This window comes from Anser brachyrhynchus, assembly GCF_964034855.1.
Source record: "Anser brachyrhynchus genome assembly, chromosome: 5".
Taxonomy (NCBI): Eukaryota; Metazoa; Chordata; class Aves; order Anseriformes; family Anatidae; genus Anser; species Anser brachyrhynchus.
In genome coordinates, this window is record NC_137699.1 from 14,926,776 (window position 1) to 14,950,525 (window position 23,750).

The 23,750-nt window shown below is 34.7% G+C and overlaps 1 protein-coding gene across 11 annotated transcripts in view; it reads left to right on the plus strand.

The window, feature by feature from the left end:
- Positions 1-23,750, plus strand: part of LRRC4C (leucine rich repeat containing 4C) — a 515,374-nt gene that overhangs the window by 285,952 nt on the left and 205,672 nt on the right. For 7 of the 11 annotated variants that reach the window (XM_080594596.1, XM_080594586.1, XM_080594598.1 and 4 more), the window contains one exon: positions 11,017-11,154. The exons of 3 other annotated variants lie outside the window; for them this stretch is intronic. The gene's annotated coding sequence lies outside the window, so the exon portion shown is untranslated. Of the gene's footprint in view, positions 1-11,016; positions 11,155-17,660; positions 17,788-23,750 lie in introns of all 11 variants that reach the window. One more of the 11 variants, XM_080594599.1, reaches the window with a different exon arrangement.

Genomic DNA, 23,750 nt, shown 5'->3' on the forward strand with positions numbered 1-23,750 from the left:
TTCAATTCTGCTCATTATTTTAATATTAAAACAACAACAAGGACAAAGATATGGTAGGAATGTGTTCTTTTCATTTCATACACACAAAATCAAGAAACATTTCTCAGTCTCTTGATTCAGTTTCACTAGCCGTGTCTGATCTGATACCTCAGAAGAAGCCCTGCAAAAGAACTGGTAACCTACAATGCTGTATGGAAGCTTGAGAGATTATTAAGACTTAAAAACCTCCATAATTCCAGTAGCAGTTTGTTTGCTGCACAGACAGGAATGTTGATTATTCTTGATTTCATCTTAATGAACACAGATGTATCGAGCCATGCAGTTATTCAGCAATTAGATATCTAGCCACAATATTTGACTCAGTGATATAGTCAGCATTGATGCTTAGAATTGAAAATGCTAAACACAGATGAATGTACTCAGTAGTATATGGAAAAGTATTTCCCGGCCTTTTTTTCTTTTTTTCTTTTTTTTTTTCCTTTTCCTTATTTAGATTATTCAGATGATTTAAATTGCCTTTCATAATTTTAAAAAATATTTATTTTCTTGCGTGTATGTCTTTACATTAGAAAATTGTACCTTCCAAACTTCTTCAGGTGCAAATCTTGTTACAACTTTAGGAGTCTTCGTTATCCTTTGTAGAAGTTACCAATATTTTTCTCAACTTCATATACATGGATATATAATACCTACATGTGAATTAAACATCTGAGCATACGGAAAGAACAGCTTCATTAATTTTACTCAGTATCATTGAAGAACAAGTGTTGATATGTATTTCTATAGGTACTTTCATATATAATATCACATGCACAAACAAGTATTCATGAATAGATATGAACTCTACAAATTAGCATTCTGTGAAGTTACAGGTATTTATATTTTATATCTGATTTCCTCTGCAAAGTTAGAAAATTAAGCTGAATGTAGGAACATGACTGCATCACTCTATTGTGATTTTTTTTTTCTTTGAAGTGTGATGAGGAGATCAAGCATTTTTAGAAGAATCTTAAAATTTATTTACCATTTTTAGTATTTCTCTACCATATTATTAATAATAAAAAAAATCCAATATTCTTTTCCTAGTGACTTTTTTCATTGTTCCTTACCTTTTGTCAAAGTTTTAATAATGGACCTAGGACAACTAGTTGTTAATTGAAAGTTGAATCCATATAGACATGCATGCCTTGTGTTACTGTATGTGAACAGGCATCTGTATCAAAAAAAAAAAAAAAGACTCAGTAGGGAAAGTAATTTTTTGAACATGGAATTGGTTTGATTTCCAATTTACCTTGTAAAGAAGTCTTGATAATGGCAGAATTGTGTGTAGATGTATGGTCATTTCTTACATTGTTCTGAGAGCAAGAGGAGACACCTTACTGCTGATTTAGAGTTAACACTGTAAAAGCATATCAGAAGAATGAACATATTACTGCTATAAAAGAAGAATCGTTATTTGTATCTGAAAGTTACCTATCAGGGGAAGGTGTCTGGTTCTAATATTATGTCATAAGTATGTAATTTAGACAGTGTAATTTAGACAGTGAGACAGGATGTAGTAGGAATGAGTGTTTCAGGCAGTACGAGGGAAATGGAACAAATTAATGGTGAAGTTAATCCTTTTTTTTTGTTTTTAAATACATTTTTAAAATACATTAAAAAAAAACACTTATTATTTCTTTTTGTCTTTTTACACCCCAGCAGTATTTTTTTTTTCTTTATGAAGAAAAGCAAGCATACCATTATATTTTGATCTTTCATGTACTGTAATCAAACAAATATATGCCTGAGCCAATAGATTATATAAAGGTACTGAACTTTTTTTTCCCCTCTATTTCAAATATTTTCCGAGAGTTTGGCTTTTGCCATTTTCAAAAACAAATCAAAGTCAGGAATAATAATAATTATTATTATTGTTATCAGAATATAATGTTCTTGTTTTCCAGCTGAATCTGCTTAGGTTCATATAAAGAACTGTAGGACAGACTGAAATAAGAGGACAGAATGATCTCCTTTCTTAGCATCAGCATGTAATGTTCCCTGTATGGGTTTCCAGTGTGCACAGCCCAGCCACTTCAGCATTGAATATCACTAACACCTACACTCCTGATTAATGGACTGTATGCAAACTAACAATGTAGAGTTTAAAAGTTTTATCCACTACAAGATTGTCTCGCTTTCACTGCTGCAAGCTCTCTCCACAGCATGTATTTTCCATTGGTGCAGTATTATATAGACTGTATCATTGTACTGTTGAGTACTATGACTGATTGAAACAAAAGTTAAATCTGTTATTTTCTTTCTGAGTTGTTATATTTTAATGCATTTGATACAATTTCTAATCCTTCCAAAATTTAGTTTAAGACTATCTTAAATTTATTTAAATGTAGAGTCATCTTTCTCTTTTATTCCATGTACTCTTTGGAACCACTTGTCATACTTTCTTCCCTTTTTGCTTTGTATCTGTCTTCAACAGTGATTTATTCTTTTGCTTTTCTTATGCAATGTGTGTATTTAGAAGAGTTGCATACAACTCACATGTTGGCAGTTATATAATACTCAGGGGACTTTACAATATTGCAAGGATAAATTGAGACCATGAGTCCACTGTGGATTTCCTGACTTGATCTGAATTTAATTAAGATGCCAAGAGGGGTGTTATTAATTATTACAGAAAGTGATAGGGCCATTTTCTGAAGCGAGAAGTGCTTTCCTATCATCTGTGACCAGAAAAGCAAAGAAATCATTGTGTTCACAAGTGATGTGCCATCCTTCCTCTGAGGCCAGCTGTCCATGTGTGTGGCTGAAGGCGGATGATTGTGTAAGACAGGCAGTGAAAAGAGGTGATAGGGAGATGATTTTCATCATATGTTGGTCTTTTTATCTCTCCATCCACTTAGTTGCAAAGACAGAACTTCACAGAGCTTGTCAACAAAGCCATTATTCCACTCATTGGTCAATATATGTTCATTTTCTGCTGAGTGCTTCGGGGATCAATGCAATGCATGCTGATCTTTTTCTCAGGTTCATTTTTTCCAGGGGCAGTTAAGTCTAATCCTCAGTTCGTCTGCATCATGAAAACATCATGATTAGGAGGTGACAAACTGTTGAAATAGTAATTCACCTCTGTGAAAACTCAAGGACAAAGGCTTGATAAAATCTTTTATCTTTTGTATACGAAGCCGCTGTAGTCCTTATTATGGTTGTTATAGTTTGTGTGCTATTTTTTCCTTTACCTTTATGTGTCTGGTAACTTCATTTGTCAGGTTATTTTTAATTTTTAAAAGGAGCTCAGATTTGTGTTTTGACCCTCTTAGGAAGGATTCTGTTCATAGGTGAATCTGGGAAGAGGAGAAGAACATGGAAGGGAAAGTAATCCAGTAGGTTCTAAGGGAGAAAAAAAACAAACAAAAAAAAAGCTTTTCTCTTTTGTTTAACCTAATCTATACTCTACAAGGATACTGAAATTAATAAATACTGATTAAAAACAAATAATTGGCTTTTCAACCAGAAGTGTTCAATGTTACTTTATGATGTCTTCTGTGCTTTCTCTACCTTATCTTGGTTGATCTATGTCAGTGAGAAGTATCTTTTAATTGAAATGAGTCTCTGGAGGGTGGGAAATTGAGATGTTTGAAAAATATGCCTTGATATGCCACTCTGAAATGCGTATTACAAAATATGGAGAGCCACATGGCACCTTGCTGTGTAATGTAGCCTGGGAATGGCTTATATAGAAGATAAGATATACTGACTCGATCCAGTTAGGAATCATTTTTGGATCAAATGTTTTTGAGAAAACTGATTTTTAGACTGTTGTTTGCTTGATGTATGCTATTTCTAGTACACGTGGATTGATTTGTAGGAAATACAAAGAAATAAATCTTTAAACCTGCAAATGAAAATAAGGACGAGATATTTCAGTAAAAGTTTAAGTTACAGGCTTTCAGTTGTTTGTTGTTGTTGTATGCTTGTTGATTTGCTTGCTTGTTTTGTTTTTAATTCTAGTCATATCTTAGCAGCAATGATAACGTGATTCCTTCCTCAGAAATAGGAACCTGTCTTATATTCAGAAATTGCAAAACATGTTTCCACACATCTTTAATCCTAAGTATACACTGCTTTAACAGAGGGGTAATACAATCCTTTTTATTCCATCATCCTACTATGATACTCAAATTCTGTTTTCAAGACAGTGGTAAAATATAATAGCAATTACTGTAACCTCAGGATAATCTGATTGTAGGGTATTACATGCCTGAATATCATTTATCTATATCCGTATATTTATGACATGAAGAATTATCTTTCTTGCATCAATTAGCTGTGGACTAAAATTTTAGATGTTTGTGAATTCTGAGTGTATACGAGTATATCAGATGACTTAGATTGTTGCATTGATAATTAATATATAATAATGATATATAAATATATAATAATATGTAAACATTTAATAACGATATGATAATGAGTATATAATGAAACAAAGCTTGTTTTTAAAGCCACTTAAGTATAAAATCTTTCTGGCTTAGCCACTTTTTTTTTTTTTTTAACGCATTCTGAATAAAACTAAATATTGTCCTGTCCAGATAAATGAAATCATTTGAATTTATAAATCTCAGTGTGGAAAATAGTTTCTGTTTCTGCATATGTAAATAGTAACTATGATATGTCTTTTTACTGTGTCCAGAAGTTTCATCTCTATTGCCTCTTAAAATTGAATAGCAGCTGTCACAGGGTACGTGAGGACAACTTAGGGCCAGATATAAATCTGTATGAAACCCAGTAATGACTCATATCTTTAGTTATTTTGATGTAAGCACAAGTGTGTACATTCATATTTCAGAATGTGTCATATTTTGATTTAGTTTTAGTGAGCAAAAAATGACTTAAAATAGCATTAGTCTATACACTGCAATTTCATGCAAACAGTATATGTAAAACATCCTTTAAAAGCTTTTACAACCAGTAAGCTCTGCTGCAGTGTCCTGTTTCCCAGTCTATCGCAAAGCCAGTGCATCTCAAGCTGTTCCTGTTACATTTGGAAGCTGAAGGGACAGATTTGAACATGATGTGAGATTTCCTCTGAGGAAACCTTTTGTGCCTAGAAGAGGGCACTCTGAATCAGCTGGTGGTGCTCCTTCCCATTTGTTTGGACCATGTGGCTTCCACAGCAAGGATGAGGGGGAGGCTCTCCTGCTGTGGTCATCTTTTGGAAGCCAATGCATTCCTGGCTGTGATTGGATAGCCCCATAATTAAATACAGTCATTTCTACTCTGCCTTGTAACATCTTTTACACCTGTGTAGGGCAGGTTTAAAATGTTCTTACTCTGATTTGGGTTCAGTGTACACTTACGTTCATTTCTGCACAGGTGTTGATGATTCCACCGAATGCAAGACACTAGAGAATGAATTGAAAAAGTGTTGTTCATAGCAGCGAAAGTTAACTACCACTGTGGTGTCATTACTTTTTTTTTTTTCTTTTAGGGATGGAGTAGTAGCTGAGACTTTATATAGCAAATATCACTGAGAAGTGAGAACTAGGGAGAACTAGTCCCCACCACCTCCAAAAACATAAAAATAAAAATCAGGCAGTTTAAGGCAATGGCAGAATAAAAGGAACATCACTGAAAAACTGCCTGAAGTTTGAGCTGTATCCTATGCCATGATTAACAAATGTTTTATCGACTTGTCTTTGTCAGTTTTACATTGCGGGAAACTCCATCTCTAAAAGCTATGTAGCGGTTCATATGTGCAAGGCACTTCTTCATGTGAGTGCATGAATGTCATGATTAAGAAAGAAAAAATAACCTAAAACATTTCCAAAATTCTTAGTTCAGTGCTGAGTGAACTCACTTCAATGAATGTACTAGAAGTCCTTCTCAGAATTACAGTATAGAAAACAAATTTTAATCTCTATCCCCCCAGGTATAAGAGAAATATCTGTGCACTTTTTATGCCATGTTCTGTAACTGTGACTATTTGAAGTATAAGCCCAACCAAGTCTCATAAGTGTGGTACTCTGACCTACTCTGTATAGTAGTCCAACTCTTTTCGGGATAGAATCATTATGAAACAAGGAAGCTGCCCTGCACTAACTGCTGGAAAATCATGTTATTTAGAGAATTCTGGATAACTACATGAATTTGCAGAACACAATCTATTTCACAAGTACACAAATTTGTAATGATATGCATGGGGAAGGAAAACCCAAGTGATTAATTCTCAGTCAACACCCATCAGGGTCCAATAATATAAAGGATTATTTTTTCTAACTTGTCTGTGAAAATGTATAACATGAAATAATTGGACCTTGTTACTTCTGTGAGGGATGAGCAGGACTGTGAAAATAAGGTATCTAGTTTCATTTAAATAAAAAATGGAGATGGATGAGACCATTTTTCCTTACTCAATCATGCAGTCTTTGCTGTAGAAATGGTGGAAAGATGATCTCATCAGACTGAGACATAGCATTTATAAAGCAGAAAATAGAAGGTAGTGACACATCTTGTCAAACTAACAGAGAGCAGAGCTAAATCAGAATTAGAAATTAAAGGGTCAAGAAATTAACTTAAAGTTTTGAGACACCAACAGGCTGTTGAAATACAGTAGAAGTCCAGTAGGCGTTGTAACAAGAAAATATTATGCTGATGATGGATGAAAGACCAATCTTTATTTTCAGTGACTGTTGTATTATAGGAACATGATTGGGAAATAGGATTCTGTGATGTTAGAGAGAGTAGGAGAAACAAACAAACAAAATTCTCACTTTAATAGCACTTCCTCAAAATATTATAGATACCTTTGAAACCTGGCTTCATGGAATTTGCTCTAAAGAGCTCAACATTCAATTATCTTTTCTCTGTGTAAACCAAAAAATGTGTTTCTTTTGAACATTAATATGGCACCTTAGTAGTGGCAGGTTAATGTTTGATCTTGAGTAGTGGTAGTTTTAGTGTTTGATCTTGAGGCTGAAGGCATTTGTGAAGGAATTGTGAAGCAACAGAAGGAAGAGACAAACTCAGAATGACCATATGTTCCTTACCAAAAAAGTTTCTTTTCTGATAATTGAAAATGGAAAGAAAGGTGACAATGTCCTTTCTTTTCAAGGTAAGACAATTTATTTCTTATTCTCTATGAAGTGGTGCATGATTCCTGTCAGGCTCACAGAAATTGAGCTTAAGTGATTATCTACTACTGTTCTGTATCTTAGAGTATTTTCTAATATTGCATGTAATTTGTATTTTAATCTTTGAAGTAAGATGTTAGTATCTATTAAATGTGAATCTTTGAGTGTATATCTTATGCTGTATTTCATTCTTTTTTGTTTGTTTGTTTATAGCATGCATAGATGTGGCCAGGGGGCTGGATATATAATGATATAGATGCTTGTTAGTAGATGCTTAGTAGATTTATGGGCATAGAATATAAGTAATTTTGCTTAAAATAATAGATTATTTAGATATAGGGCCCTGGTCCCCTGGCAAGTGGGAAAGTCTGCAGGAAAGACTTACCTTCGGTACAGGAATATCAGCTTGGGGAAACACGTGAACAAGTTAGATATACACAAGTCCAGCAAGAGGCCAGTCATTAGTGATGTACCCCACAAGCCAGTTCTGGGTCCAATACCATCTAACATATTCATCAATAATCTGGATGATCTGACAGAATGCACCCTCAGCAGGTGTGCAGGTGAGGAACTGGAGGAATGATTGATAGATTAGATGCTTGTACTGCCATTCAGGGATATCTGAACTGGCTGGAGAAGTTGTCTGACAGGAATTTTGTGAAATTTAACAGCTGGAAATGCAAAATCACACACCTTGGGTTGAATAAACCTAGGCAGCAGTACAGGCTGGGGACCAGGTTGGAATGCAGTTTTGCTGAAGAGGACCTGAGGGTCCCAGTGGATGCCAAATTGAATATGAGCCAGCATGTTGTGAACATCAACATGGGCCCTATGACAGGGCCAACAACATCTTGGTCTGCATCAAGGAAAGCTAGGAATACTTAGCCTGGTGAAGGCAAGGTCCAAAGGCAATCTTATCAATATATATAAATACCTGAAGGGAGGGAAGAAGAAAGAACCAGACTATTCTCTATGATGTTCTCTGGAAAGACAAAAGGCAATAGACATAAATAGAAATACAGAAAATTCCATTTAAAAATAAGAAGAAAACTTTTGTATTGCTATGGTGGTCAAATGCTAGCACAGGTTGCCGAGAGAGGCTGTGGAGTCTCCATCCTTTGAAATACTTAAAACATGACTGAACATGGTCCTTGGCAACCTGCTCTAATTGAAATTGCTTTAAGCAGTGGAGGTTGGACTAGAAGATCTTCAGAGGACCTTTAGAGATTCTTGTGAGTCTATAATTCCCAAATATGGAATGAAAACTGTTTAGTAATTAACCATATATCTAACTGTATTTATACGGCAGGTGGTTCCTCAGTTGCAATTATATAGTAATACTTGTTTAACCATCAGAAGATTACTGTTGATATTACTTTTATTATGAAAGTATCAGTGTCAAGTTATCACTGTGCAAACAGTTGACTATTGTATACAAGTAAAAAGATGAAGTAAATTATACATTGAATTACTACTGCCATTTTACAAATAGAAAACTGAGTCTGAACAATAAAATCCATATGCACAATGCTTTTCTATGTATAATGGCCATTTACCACCTTTGGTGATCCAGTTTAAACATATGTCTGAATTAGGAAAAGAATGTCAGAGTAGTCCCAGTCTCATCAGTAACCATTGCACCATCTTTTGCCCGAATTTTGCTTGAAAGCAGAGTAGGAATTGAACAATGATGATATTTACCACTATATACAATACATGGGTGAATGTGAATTTTGTGCTGTCATTGAAAAACTTCAGCTAACCTTCAAAAATTATTGTACTGATAAAGCTGGATTAACTGATAAGGCTTAAATTATTATGTGCTAAATTATTTTGTAATAAATTTTATTTATATTAAAGAAGACAGGATAGATTAAGAAAGTTTTTCATTGAAGCAATACCTTAATACTTTTAATACCAAGTGGCAAATATTTCTGTAACTATGGAATTATAGAATTATACACTAATTATAAAATTATACACTATTTTTTATGTAAAGAAGAATCTGGTCTGTAGACAGTAATCTCATCCCATTTCTGTACAGCTGCCAAAGGTAGTTCATAACATCCTTGTGAAAGATAAAATACTGATGTCAGATAAAATGTTTGAAGTTCATTTAAAATTTATTAAAGCATTATTGCAAGATGAAACATACCTCCTGTTTTCCTTTGGCAGACTGGCTCTCATAATTTTAGTGCTAACATTTGGCCGAATTCTGATCTTTATGCAGCCCAGGAGTAAATTTTCTCTCTAGGGTTCTTCTATGGCTTTTCTAGAACTTTATCAACAAGATCATTCCAAAAACTTATTTTCTAAAACTTTATCAACAAACTTCCAAAGTTTTGGAATGATCTTGTTGATAAAGTTTTAGAGAAACCATAATCTTTGTAGCTTTTCTGTATATAATAGTAAGTTAAACTGTGACTGTGGATATGTCTGATGCCTTTTTGTATCATTTTTCTATTTTGTCCCCTGATTATTCTCATTTCTTATGGAAGGTGAATAATGTATCAGTGGTGTAGGCATATGTATAAAGGTTTTTTTCCCTCATTTTAAAGAACAGATCTTTTTATCTTTTTACATTTATGTTCCATTCCCAATATATTTTTTCTTTAATATTGAATATATTTCTATGTTTGTATTCTATACATTTGATGAAGAATGTATTTATTTTTAATAGGCAAGAACCTAGTAATTTTATTAGAGCCGATTAATAAATCCAGTGGATCACACTAAGTTAATGAAAGCAGGTGATAATCTATGCTTGGGATACTAAATCACCACTGAGAAAACATGACTTGTGTCAAAATGTACTGTATATTATCTACACACATCATTTTCAGAAGGATTATATATAACCGATGAAATATGATGTACAGAGGTTAGTGATGAGTGCTGTTGTAATTCTTGAAATTTCAAAGGGAAACTGCAATATTATAATATCTCAAATTATTATTACTTATAAGGTAATTGTAAAGCTACCATATTGTTCTCTCTCGAGTTTTCCTTCAGACGTTGCATTCAAATAGAGAAGAAATGAGCCTCCTGGAATTCAAATCCAATCATCCTTTTTTATGTAAAGATTTGGGTTTTCACATTAACTTGTCAGATACCATACATCTGTGGTCTGTTGGTTAACTAATTACCTTTTCATTTAGTACCAAATGGTTTTTTTTTTTTTTTTTTTTTTTTACTTCAAAAGGAAAATTACATTGTCAGGTAGAAATATTTGGACAAATGTACAAAATTAACATAGCTTTACATTGTATATGCCTTCCTTAGAATTTTGTTGTTCTGCAGTGCAATGACAGGAAGTAGTTTCAGATTAATAAAATATTTAAGTAGCCACAAACAGCTCTCACATATCTATAAAACCACAATGGAAGCAGACTGATGAAAAGATTTGTCCTACAGGCAGATAAAAGGGAGGGTGGTAGGAAAAAATATCCAACATATCAATGTATACAGCTCAGAAATAGATTAATATTTTTTCTGAGGTATGGTGTGAACTGGTGCTACAGTAGGTAAATATTTTGGTCTGGTAAATGGATGTACTCTAGCCTGCCCATACTGTGGTGAACAAGTACTTCATTATTATTACTATTATTTTTGATGAAATTAGGAAGAGAAGAATAATTCTAGTTGAACAAATTTAACCTCTAGTTAAAACAAAATTAATTCTCTTTCTCTATGGTTATAAATCATATATTTTAGATGGTCTGCCTAAGAAATATTAAGAACCTGTACTCCAGTGGTGTTTCTGTTTCATTATTGAGTCATGATATTTTTATGTATGTATACTATAAATCGTGATTAAATCTGGTCCTCTATCAGCATGAGACACAATGCACCATAAAATGTTATTTTTTCCCCCTAACACACACAGGTTGACAGAAAAAAGGAATGTGCAATGGAGATTGTTAATATGGAAATATCCTAAGATACGGCATGCCATTTGAGAAAATAAATGAAATATACTTTGGTATGGAAGATAATTAATTGTACCATGAATTACTGAGGACAGGTAAACTGAAAATCACTTTCCTTCCTTTTTACATTCATTAATGTTGCGTGTCTGCTTAGGTCTGCTGTTACCTTTTTTCCAAACTTCATTCTTGGCTGCTTCATCTGTATCTCTTTATAGAAACACATATGACTGTATTAAACAAACATTTAAAAGGGTGATTGGTGATCAGTTTCTTTGACAGATCTCAAACTGACTTTTAAGTTGATAACTGTAGGTTCTTCATTGGTAGCAAAAGTAAATTAGAGGGAAGAGATTTTTTTGGTATCTATGTCAATCTTGCAGTCACCTTTGTTTGTGGTTAAAGCGCATGCTGGATCTGGTTGTCAGTTGCAACAATATTGAAGAAATTATTTGGAAAACTTTCATGAAATCTTCTTTCTGACTTTTGCATCTTCATAAAGCAATTAAATGAAACCAAGGATGGATGCTGTTTAACTCTTAGCTAGAAAGAGAAAAGATTTAGCAACAGAGAATGAATTTTAAAATGTTACAGCTTCCTTTCTTGTTATCATGTTGATATCAGAAATATATTCCTAAATATAGTATATGAGGATTGTAGTAGCTCAGGTTTCTCTGTAGCAGACAGGGCACAGTAGCAAAGTTTCTGAATGTATTCTGTTAATTAGGTGAACTACCAGAATCATAGCAAACAACATTACACATAGTCAAATTTTGTAATAGATTGTAATCTATCTGTAATAGATTTTATAATCTATTTAGTAAAGAATTATTTAATAAAAAATCTAGAAAACATAAGTATTATTGAATAATACTCAGAAAAATCTGTATGCAGTTCAGGAGATGGGGGGGCAAGTATACTGATGAGAGTACAATCTTGTATTTTGTATTTGTACAGGGGGATACTGAGTCACGGGAGAAATTTAGGATATAGAAGATCTTTTAGTACTGTGGGTCTGATGTTTCACTTCTTTGCATCTCTGTACAAGTCCTAATTGTGAAAATTGTATTGTGATTGATACCAGCATTGGAATAGGCATTTTACATTGCTTTCAAATAATTAAATGGATTTTGAAACCTTGTGGTAGTGAAGAATCAGTCCTAATGATGTTTTTCCTTGTATTAGAGGAAGTCTCTGAGCTTTTACCTACATTGTTAGTTTGCTATAATGTGAGGAAAAGAAAATGGGTTGTGAGTTCCATGACCACAAAGGTTTCCACAAGAGCTTTCCAGGTAAAAAATAGGCAAAAATAGAAATATTGATACTATAAAAACCTTTTTTTTTTTTTTCAGTTACCCCCACCCCCTACCAAAGGAAAACAGTTTTCGAAGAAGATCATTGCTTTCTTCTAAAGATTTTTTTTCTTTTTGTTACTTTTAAAATATATAGGAAATCATTTTACCGAAGAACAGTTTTTTTTAATAAGCCTTATAGTAAAATATTAATATGTTCTCTACTAACAGTACTAGAAATTAATGGACGATGGTGAATGTTGTATTTTGGAGACTGCTAGAAACAATTTAACAAAGTTTTTGGTGTGTTGATGCAATACTATCAGAAACTTTCAGAGATGGTGATGAGCTAAAATTGAATAAATTCATGTTGGTTGGTGTTAACTTGTTGAATACATGAAATTGAAAGAATTATATAAATTCTAAATGAATTTCTAAATCTGATAAGTATGAAAATGTGATGGATAAAGAATTTTCTGGTTTGATATTTGGTCCTTCTTTCTCTGAAAACGAGAATTAGAATAGTTAAAATTAATTATTAGAATAAAAATATGATATAGAATAAAAGAGTCATGAGTGACTCTCTAGTGTAGATATTTATTCTATTAGCATCACTTGTGTCAGGAATCCCTGTTCCCAATCTGTGTACAACCTGCTGGGAGAAATTCTGCTCATTTACTTATATGTCTTTTGGCTTAAGGTGTGATTTGGGAATATATTGCATGGTATTATTACTGAGAGGTCATATCAGGATTTTTTTATTTTTATTTTTGGCTAGTACATAAAACCTCTCAAATTGTGTGTCTGGGTACAGACAGTATCATTGTCTGAAGCTTACAAAAATATTTTTAAACACATTTTAGAATTATTTTCTTGTACGGCAGAAGTTAATTGCTCTGTAGGAATTAATGGTAAGAATTGTAGGAATTAAGCATTCTTTAAAATTCTGCATGAAATGTATAGTTTTTACGTTGCTTGAGGAAGCACAAATGGCATATATGACATGATCTAAGTATCCATACTATTATCTTTTGAGCTACTTTCTACTTGGGGGCCAGCCTACTGTTTTTACTTGCACACTTTGATGTGTGCAAGTAAAGTCAGCTTATGAACATTGTTTCTCATATTTGTCTACATATAGATGCTTTAGCATTTTAGATCCTTGATATATCACTTGAAATTAATAACTTTTTTCTCTGTTTTTTTTTTTCTTTTTATCTTTTTAAGTTCTTACCTGCCTTCCCCCCAGCTTCATTTTTCCAACTCTCCAAAATTATATGATATCAAAACTTAGACGTTCATAAATGAGTATTTCCCACATGATGGAACAGAGGGTGAGGGTTACTGAAATAAAGTAAACAAAATGAGGCTCTGCAGTGGCTTATGAGACAGAAATATAGACTCTGAAGATGAATTAATGAGCTAAGTGCAGGGGAGGATTGAGAATCAAAGGTTCACTATCAAGTGTATTATCATAGGAACATCACACAAAATGCTATATAGCAAAATATTTAGTTGCAAGGCTGGAAAGGTCTTTAAAAAATATTATCTTTTACTGCCTCGATTCACATATTTGCCTGAATATGTGTGATTTAATAAAAATTAAGCACTCTTAAATTATTGATACCAGCAAGTCTCTGTATTTTATATGTTAGTGTGCTTAACTGCATGTTAAAACTCTACATGTAATTGAAATAAACTAGGAATAAATATAAAAATAAATGATGCATGATTTTCAGTGAAAACTAGAAGTATGTGAAGAATTGTTCAAGCTGTATATGAGAACCCGCTGAGCAAGACTGACATAAGGTTGATGATATCCTGTAGGGAAATGTACAGTGCAAGGAGGTAACAATAATCGTTTCTAGAAAATAAAGGTCACAAGTGAGACCAAATGCCGAGAAATCATCAGGGGTATTTTTAGAGCGTTTTGGGTCAGTAAAACCTCAGTAGGCTTGTGTATTTTTTTAACTGTAAAACAGGATTCAGTTTGGATCAAGGAATATGAGGACTTGCGAGTGAAGTAGAAAAAGAACTTTTTCTTAGCTTCAGCCAGTGATTGCTTCTTCTGGGACGATATTTTGGTTTAAGGAGGTTATGATGCTGAATCTGTATTGGTTATGACTTTGAGCTATTGACCTGATCCCCAACACTTAATTTCTTGCAAATTCAAAGTCAGTAGACACTAGGGCATGAAGAATTTCAGGAGTTCAGTTCCTATATTTTCATATATGGATAGCACTATAGATAAAATATGTTTTTGGAAATATGTATCTTAAACGATTGTATGTTTAAGAATGTTCTGTGTTAAATGGTTACTTGAACTGTCCAATAGCCAGAAGCTTGCTTTTTTCCTTTTAAATTATCCTTTTAATTTCATATAAAGAATTTTGAAATGTCATTCATTTTTTTCCCTTTATTTCTCTCTATATTTTTTAAAGGTAGTGTTGATCACTCTAGGTTCTGAATGATGGATATTCATATGGCAGAAGTTATTTTTATGCACATGTTATCTCTAAGTAGAACTGGCATACGCTTAGCTTTTAGGAATATGTTCAGAAGGTAGGAATGGAAATAAAGTCATGTTGTTGATGCAACCAGATAAGTGTTAAGACATGTAGGCAGAAGAAGTACAGCAGAAGTTAGCACAACCATCAACTATTCTGCACATGGAGAAATACAGATTTTCAGTGACTATTTTTGCCAATCTAATACTTAGTGACCTATTACTTTGTTTACATGTCTATTGTAATTGATTTTAGAAGTTTATGTATTAATTGATATTTAGCCCATGCATTTATATAGAGAAATATGAGAATATTCTGGTTCGTGTTTGTGGTATGCAGAGAGTTCCAGAAAATAGTAATAAATAAATAAATAAATAAAATTGAAGAATGCGTGTGATGATAATGCTGGCAAATTTGAATTTTCATACTCGCCTTTATTTGGAATATTGCTATTCCATTCTATCTGTCTGTTAAGCATCAGCTTTTCTTCTGCTTGAAAATATTTACCCCTACCTTACCAATTATAATTCACTACTTTTGAAAATATACCCTTTCTGTTAGCATGAAGTTGCTTCTTGAGAATTTTTTCTCCCAGACCAACCTTTATGATGGAAATGAGTTCTTCACAAATGTGTGCAGAGCTGAATTCTTTAAATGATCTCTTTATACCTATTCCTTCCATAGTGCCTGTAATATTTTTCTTCCTGTGTGAAAACCACTGGCGTACTGAGATCAATACTCTGGCTCAATAGCCTCTTTCTCTTTGTCTGCCATATTGCTCTGTTCTTGTTTCTCAGCATTTACCATCCAGTTCGCCTGTATTTGTAAAAGGCTATCACCTTTTACCTGCATCTCTCGTGGATGTTCTGCACCATGGGAACAACTTATTACCTTGGTCGTCATCAGAATTAGCGTCAGTATTACTTTTCATTGTTTCTGATGAAGATTTTTATGCTTTTAGTAGAAACTGCAGACTGCGTTAGTTTGGGGAATTTGATGGTGCCATGATAGATAATCTTATTCATACTTCCCTTTCAAAACTGAATCTATCTATACAGTTTGTTGATATTCCAGTGTAACTCACCAATCCATTCAAACCAGGCTTTATGATTAATTTTAGTGAGATCCATCAAGTGATATTACTGAAATGTGCTGAGCAGGAATTACCTCGCTGCCTCACACAGTTTTGGGTTAGCTATGACCTCTATGGAATCTTCAAAGCTGAGAGCTATGGCTGTGCATTACAATTTCGCTCCAAGATATTGCAGTAATAACACAAGATGCAATGTGACAATGTAGAAAACATTGTATGGACACTTGGAACAAATCTACCCAGTTGATTCTGAGTGCATATTTAGACTTGCTTACTATTTGCTGAGTCTTGGTACACATAAAGAACATCTTAAGATAAGAAAAAAGATGGACAGTGAATTAATTTTCAACATTTTTTATAAAACTGCTTTTAATCTGCCATTGGCATAATCAGTGCACATGAAAATTACAGCTTTTTAGTAGACAGATAACATCAATAAATGGAATATTGATAACAAAATAACAAATTACCTGTTGGAACAAGTCCGGAGGAGGGTCAGGAGGATGATCAGAGGGCTGGATCACCTCTCCTATTAAGACAGGCCAGGGGAGTTGGGGTTGTTCAGCCTGGAGAAGAGAAGGCTCCAGGGAGACTTTATAGAGCCTTCCAACACATAAAGGGAGCCTACAGGAATGCTGGGGAGGGACTTTTTTGTGGGTATGTAGTGACATGAAAAGGGGTAATGGTTTTAAACTGAAAGAGATTAAGATTAGATATAAGGAAGAAATTCTGTACTCAGTGTGCTGAGGCACTGCAAAATGTTGCCCAGAGAAGCTGTGGATACCCCATCCCAGGAGGCGTTCAAGGCTAGGCTGGACGGCACTTTGGACAACCTGGTCTTGTGGGAGATATCCCTGCCCGTGGCAGGGACATCTATGATTCTATTCTTCTTAAGCTCATCATTATTATTCTTTTTAATCTCATATCTCTCTCGTTCTCTCTCTAACCGTTCTATGATTCTGTGAAATTACTGGTTTAAATTCAGTGAGTTCTGTATGTCTGTAAAATTATTGATTTCTAACTTTATGGAAGTATTTTTATTATTCACTAATCTATTTGTTCTTTTTTCAGAGGTAAGATTTTAATCCACTATGCTTTTTATGTCTTAGCAATGTCATCAGATTATTTGTGAAACCATAAGAGTATCATCTTTATCTTCTTCTAGTATCAAAATACCGTGCTCTATTATACTTTAGTATTACTGTTAATCTGATTTCTCCCATTCCTTGGTAAATGAAAGTTACTTCTACTCAGTATAGTTAGGAGTATTAGCAATTGTTTTATATCAACAATAGTTGATAGTGTTAGATGAGTCTATGATTCTACAGCAATTGTATTAGCAGGAAATTCTCAGATGTTTGGAACCTTATAGCTTTGGGTTATAAGAAGTCTAGCTTTGTGTATAAGTTTGCAAGAAAAAAAAATAGATAAACTAAACCCATAATGTTTATTGTAATGCTTTTTCTGGAATACTGCCAATATGACAAGAAAAATCACTCGTAAGATTAGTCCACTGATTACACAAGCTTATAGTTCTAGTAAAATACAAACTCGATACAACTGAACAATCAAAAAGCAAAATAATGAGGAGAGAAGAATGGGGGAAAGTCATTTAACTGTGTTTTTTTGTGAAATGCAGCACTGTATTCACTCACTTTTAATAATATAGAATCCATCTCCTTGTTCTTGTTGTCACCTGTCCTTCACACCAGATGTATATGATTTGTGAAGAAAGTATGAGGACACAGTCCAACTCTTGATGGGCATGCATTTCCCCAGGTCAAGCAGAGACTGATGGTTGTGAAACTCCTATTGTCCATGAAGGAAAACTTCCTTTTGGTATCGGCTGGTTACTTGAGTATAAATGCTTATTTTAAAGAAATGTCTCTGGCTTGTTAATATTTCCCTGTTTATGTGTGAATGAAATGTGTTTTGTTTGTTTGTTTTGTTTTTTTGAGTTCTTCTTTTCTTTAGAATATAGTATATTATACTAGGAAACATTAATTTGTGGAAGCCCTACCTACAGCTTGCTACTTTCTAACAGTTAAGTCCGTCTTTCAGTTAGTCAGGAGAAGAGCAGCTGTTAGGCTTGGAGTAAATACTATGATGCTATTGAAAATATGATGTTATGCTAAAGGATATGTATCATTAAAATGTGTATTTGTTAGATTCACAGAGAGCTCAAAGAATTGGTAGGTTCGTATGTTGTTGTTTTTAGGGGAAGACACTTATTAGCAGAGCTGGAGGGCAGCTAGGAGAAACATTTCCAAGACAACCGCCCTTCCTCATGTGAATGGAGCACTTCAGTTTCACAGCTTCTGCTACAAACCTTGCAATGTTTATGTATAAAGATCTGAGTGCGCATTTATGTTACATGAAATGAGGCCTGCATTAGAGAGATGCACTAAGTCCATCTACCACCTTGCCAAAAACGCCCAGTATAATCCCTGTGCACTCCACCAGTGCAGTTTCCCAAGCCTGGCTATTGCATCTCACCCTGTCAAGAATCAGGAACAAAAAGGTTTTTATTTTGTGTAACCTGTTGTTATAAAATTGTAATAAGACTTTCTGGGTAGATAACCAGTAACTAGAGAGAAGCTAAAGAAGTGTTCTGGGAAGAGAATGAATATAATAGTATATTTTGTTGGATCTATAGTCTTGAGGGAAGAGGAGGAGAGGAAGAATGGTTTTGGAATTGTTGAGTTTCATAAGATGCTAACTTCAAGTTGTGTCTAACTTGAAACCAGGCCTGCTGATGCCAAGGACTACCTTGATAGCATCCTGTCGCTCATCCTATCCTCTTGGTTAGCCTCGTTGATCCATTAAATGGTTGAAACTGGGACAGGGCAGGAAGGTGATTCTCTGACTACCCACGTCTTGTTTCACTGGGTTCTTTGAAGTTTTGAGAGTGGCTAAAGCATGGTCACCTTGAGCTAAACTGGGCAAAGCAGGAAAAATGCAGAATAAGAGCTTAACACAGGCGCCTTAGTTCATTGTTGAAAAAGAGTTTGGTGAATTAGCAACGTACTTCCTTGCAGTAGAGATTCACTGCAGGATTTAATCCAGCAGATTAGACAAACAAGCATCTTCCTGTAGTTCTTCAGGAGGAGGGAAGTCAGTATTCTTTCTTTATAATCATTTTAGTGCTTTGAGGGACTGCCTTCTTACTGAATTAGAATGCCTTCAATTCTCTAGCCCCCATTGATACAAGGAAACACGCACTCAGAGTGAAATTGAGTGCATTTGGGGGGTGCATGCACCTGTCATAGTAACAAGGAAACAAGGAGCTATGATCAGGAAGAAGAAAGGAACAGTTTCTGCCAGCTTTTGCATTTGCATACTCCCATACATTAGAAATGTAAATGTGAAAATTGTGGGAAAAAAAAAAGTAAAAAATATGTGTGTGTGTAAATTAAGGATTCACTTTATGTAACCCATAGATTTTGCTTAATGAACAACCCATACTTCCTAAATGCTGTTAACATCTTTACAGGTCACATGAATGCAAGATTTAAGACCATTACATTTCCATACAACTTTTTTTTTTTTTCCTTTTGTTTCATAAATGCAGGTCAGATCTTCAACCAAGGCCAAACTTAGTCAATTTTCACTGAATTTTTATGCAATTCACTGACAGTGAAATTATTACAATAATGCAGATTTGGATTGCTCTAAAGGAAAAGCCAAAGCATAGAGGAAAAAGAAAAAAACAAAAAACTGTACAAGTTTTGTCATGGTGTAGACTGTGGTAATGGCTTTTAGATATCATGCTGTCAAAGTGGATCCAAATGTAAGGAAGAGGGAGACGAGTGTTAGTAGCATCTTGTCTGGAGCTGCTCAGTCTGTCTGTTTTATTTGCTCAAGGTGTCTTCAGTCCTATTCCCATTTTCGTCATTTCAGAGAGAGCTTAGAAGTTTTCTTCCTCTGAGCTTCAGTCTGCTGATGTAAAGTATTTTTGACTTGTTGTTTCTGTGTACATATAGAAAAAAACAAAAGATGATTTCAAAAGCTCCTAGGTTCTGAACACAAGAAAAAGTCATTTCTCCCCTTTCCCTATAAAAGGTTTGCATTGCATGAAATTTTTTGCTTTATTGCTACTACTTTTTTTTCTGTAATATTTTGAAGATTGTTGAGAATAGAACTGAATAATACTTTATTATTATTATTATTATTATTTTATATATATATACTTTTATCTTCCCTTTGCCTTCGGATATAAGGAGGGACTTCCATCACATGCCTCACATCACAGTAATGCTGCTTTATAATTTTCTGGTGGTAGATAGTGGTTGCATAGAATGGGATGCTTTGAAAAACTCACTCTATAGCAGGGATCACAAGTTTTTGGTGCCAAAATCCTCATGGGACTGAGAGCTACAAGATGTATACTGCCTCAGAAAACTGATATTAACAAAGTAGTTCATAGGTGGAGGATGATAACAGCTTTATAGGGGTTCTCAGTTCCGTTAGGTGATATGGTCAGCCTCAAAGTACAACTGGGCTCCTGAGCAACCCTCTGATGTTAGCTTCACAGCTCCTTCCACAGAAGTGGGTATTGCTCAGCAGTAGCCCCACCCCATGATAGCTCTACCGCCTGAGCTCTCTTTGTGGTTAGGAGAGAGAAAGTGGCTTTGATGGACTGAATAGCTTTCTGGAAAGGTACCTGTTCTTGTCAAATAAACATTAAAGCTTCCTAGGTTTGCAGTTTAGACTAGCTGTCTGACTTATACATTGCTAAGTTTAGGTGAAATATATACCACTGCAGGTCACCAAAGCAAAATGCAGTACCCATTTCCATTCTGGTTTGCTCATTTGAATCCTTACTATTGACTGCTCGGAATTAAGGACACTAAATAATTAGCATAGCTATAGAGGAACAAATAAAAAGTTAAGGTGGTAGTTAAGTACAATTATTTTTTAAGAAATGTCATGAGAAGTATTGAAAAATTAGAGGTGAGGTTTCAGCTTATAAGAACTAGCATAGTTTTCTTGAAGTCAATAGGGCATTACAGATTTAAGACATATGAAAATTTACACCATACATTTTTAAAACTAAAATTACTTGTAATTGAAAATGTTGGATTGACCACGTTTTCATTACACAGATGGGATTGACAGTAAGTTTCCCAGGACACTTTTCCTTCAGCAAATGCATTGCAGGCCTGTTCTAATCTTACTGTGCCCATTTAATCATTATTTTTTACTAGTATTGCCAAGAATGGTGCCAGTTTTAAATTGACTGTTGACAGTGATTTTTTTGAACATCAGTGTGCTATGCACTGTGCTGAGATCCACCAAACTTTTTTTCAAATAACAAGTGAGAACATCCCCCCTCCTTACTCCTCCACACACTGCTCTTAATATAGGGATTGTATTCACATCAAAGCTGTCAGAAGGTTTCTGTGATCTCATTAGCTATACTTATTTCTACCTACAGAATAAATGAATCATCAACAGAAACAGCACTAAAGACCAACTGGTAAGACTCACATGGCTATATGTATATCTGTGCTTAGAATAGATATCTTCCCAAGACTGTAGACTCAAGTTATTAAAATTGATATCTTTGCAGAGCAAAAAGGGTTAAGTCATTTCTGAGATGAATTTAGTTCTAAAGCCTTTAACATGGAAACACAATTGTTAAACCCTTTGACAAGTAGTTTTATAACTCCTTATAGCATAAGAAAAAAAAAAAACACTTTCTGTTTATAGAAGAGTGAAGTAACTGAACTAAAAATATACTTCATGCTTGTGGATTTTTCTTCTTTGTTTTTTATTTAAGTAGTTAAAATATAGTCATTTCATTTTATGGCTGTGCAAGGTAAATTAGATAGGTGGTACCCAACAGAAATTAGCTGAGTGGATTGTGGATTCAGCCAATTTAAATGCTTCTGAATATAAACATGCACTGTAGGGGAGTGAACTCAGAATAAATGGGAAAATGAAGAGAGTCTGGACATGGCTAAAAGCTCAGTGCTGAATAAGTGATGTTGGGATATTGGTGGTGGATGATAACAGGTATAGGACCTGCACAGTGAAAAAGTAAAAGGATTTTGATGTCTAGCTACTGGTTAGTTGTGCTGTTAGAAGATAATTTTAGAAGCTAGTGGGAAGAGCGGTCACTGTAAACTGAAATCTGTAACAACCAGCAGCCGTTTCTAGAGCAGCTGGATATACAGAGTGTGTCTGTCAGAAAGGTGAGTCAGGTATCTCTGAAAGTTGAGGGCTCTCATCCACGAAGACCTGGATGAATGAAAGAAATAGGTCTAGCAAAGAAAAGATGAGGAATTCAAAGAGTTGGTTAGTCAGGCATGGAATTCTTCTAATTTTGCATTACCTTCCTTTACAGTTAAGGGGAAAGAGTTCTAGAGACTTGAAATAGTGATACTTACTCTGCTGATCAGGAGTATAAAGCCAGGGAAAGAACAAAACTCTATGCTTTCTCTTTTTCTTCAGTGAAACATAGGCACGCAGTCTAAAAACGTTCTGTGTACAAGGCAGCTCCATGTTTCTTTGCCACATGCATCTCCTGTGTGCCACTGGAGAATTGACCTAGTGGAGTAAGTGAATGTCCAGCCAGTGAAAACTAACCTTAAGCCACTACACAAGCACACTCGTATTCTGTAGTGCAGGAGAAACAGCTTTTTCTGGCACAGCTTTGACAGGAGTCTGTGTCTACATCTGTCTTATTTCCAGAAGTCAGTACAATAAATCTGAACTAAGAGAGACTAAGAATTCCAACCTCCACAACTGAAACTCTGTATTTCTGGAATACAAAGCCTTGCTTTTGAAGAGTTAGAAAATTCTTAAAAGTGGAGGAATGGCTTTTGTATGTGATCACATCTGTACAAAATAGTGTGTCTTGTGAAACTGTGGGGAATTTCCCAAATTATCAGTTTGAGATCAAAGTACATTCCACCAAAATTGCATGCCCTAATAGTCTCTTGCAATCATTCAATCATGTCACCTTATTATTGGATACTGAAGAACCTCTGTAGATATTCAAAGGACAATCTTCATTGTTTCCACATCATGCTATATTATTCTCAAATATTCATAGGCCAAAAACATAAAGCTAGGAAGTACCAATAATCTAAGAAACTCAAAAAAAAAAAAAAAAAAAAAAAAAAAGCGAAGTATAGTCAAGCCTTACTACAAAGATTTACATGAACAATGGCATTGAAAAATCTGGTATTTAAGTATCATGGACTTGAGTAAGGAATTATTTGACACTGTACGATTGGTTTAGTTGATTCTATTCACTGTCAGTCTACATGCCTCAATGAAGGAACTGAGGAGTTCAGCATAAAGACTTTGAATGTCATACAGTCAGCTTGTGTCCAGTCAGGTTGGCTGCACTTGGAAGCCAGGAGGTAAGAAGGAGTTAGCAGTGGCAGCCTGCCAAAGGAGTATGCAGAAGGCAGCAGCACTGGTTTCAGGAGAGGATGAAAAAGAGTTTCAGTCCTGTGACTGAAAGCAGCAAATACCAGCATTGATTTTTCCAGCAGTTTATTTTACAACAGTGGTCAGACCTCCTGATCTTGACAGGACATGTGCTGTACACATCAGAGTACTGAGTGGCAAGGATTGGAGTGGAACAAGGCAGAGGCTCCCACTCCCGTTCCCCTGCAGACTACGGCAGACTGGGTCCCATGTGACCCAAGTGTCAGCGTCAACAGCACCTACTCTGTCTTCACAAACATACATCTAGGGAATTAATATTGCCTAGAAGCCCCTCTGTGTGCCCACCAAACGGTTTCTTCCAGAGTATGAGGCTGTGCGGTGCATCAGTCAGTTAATTA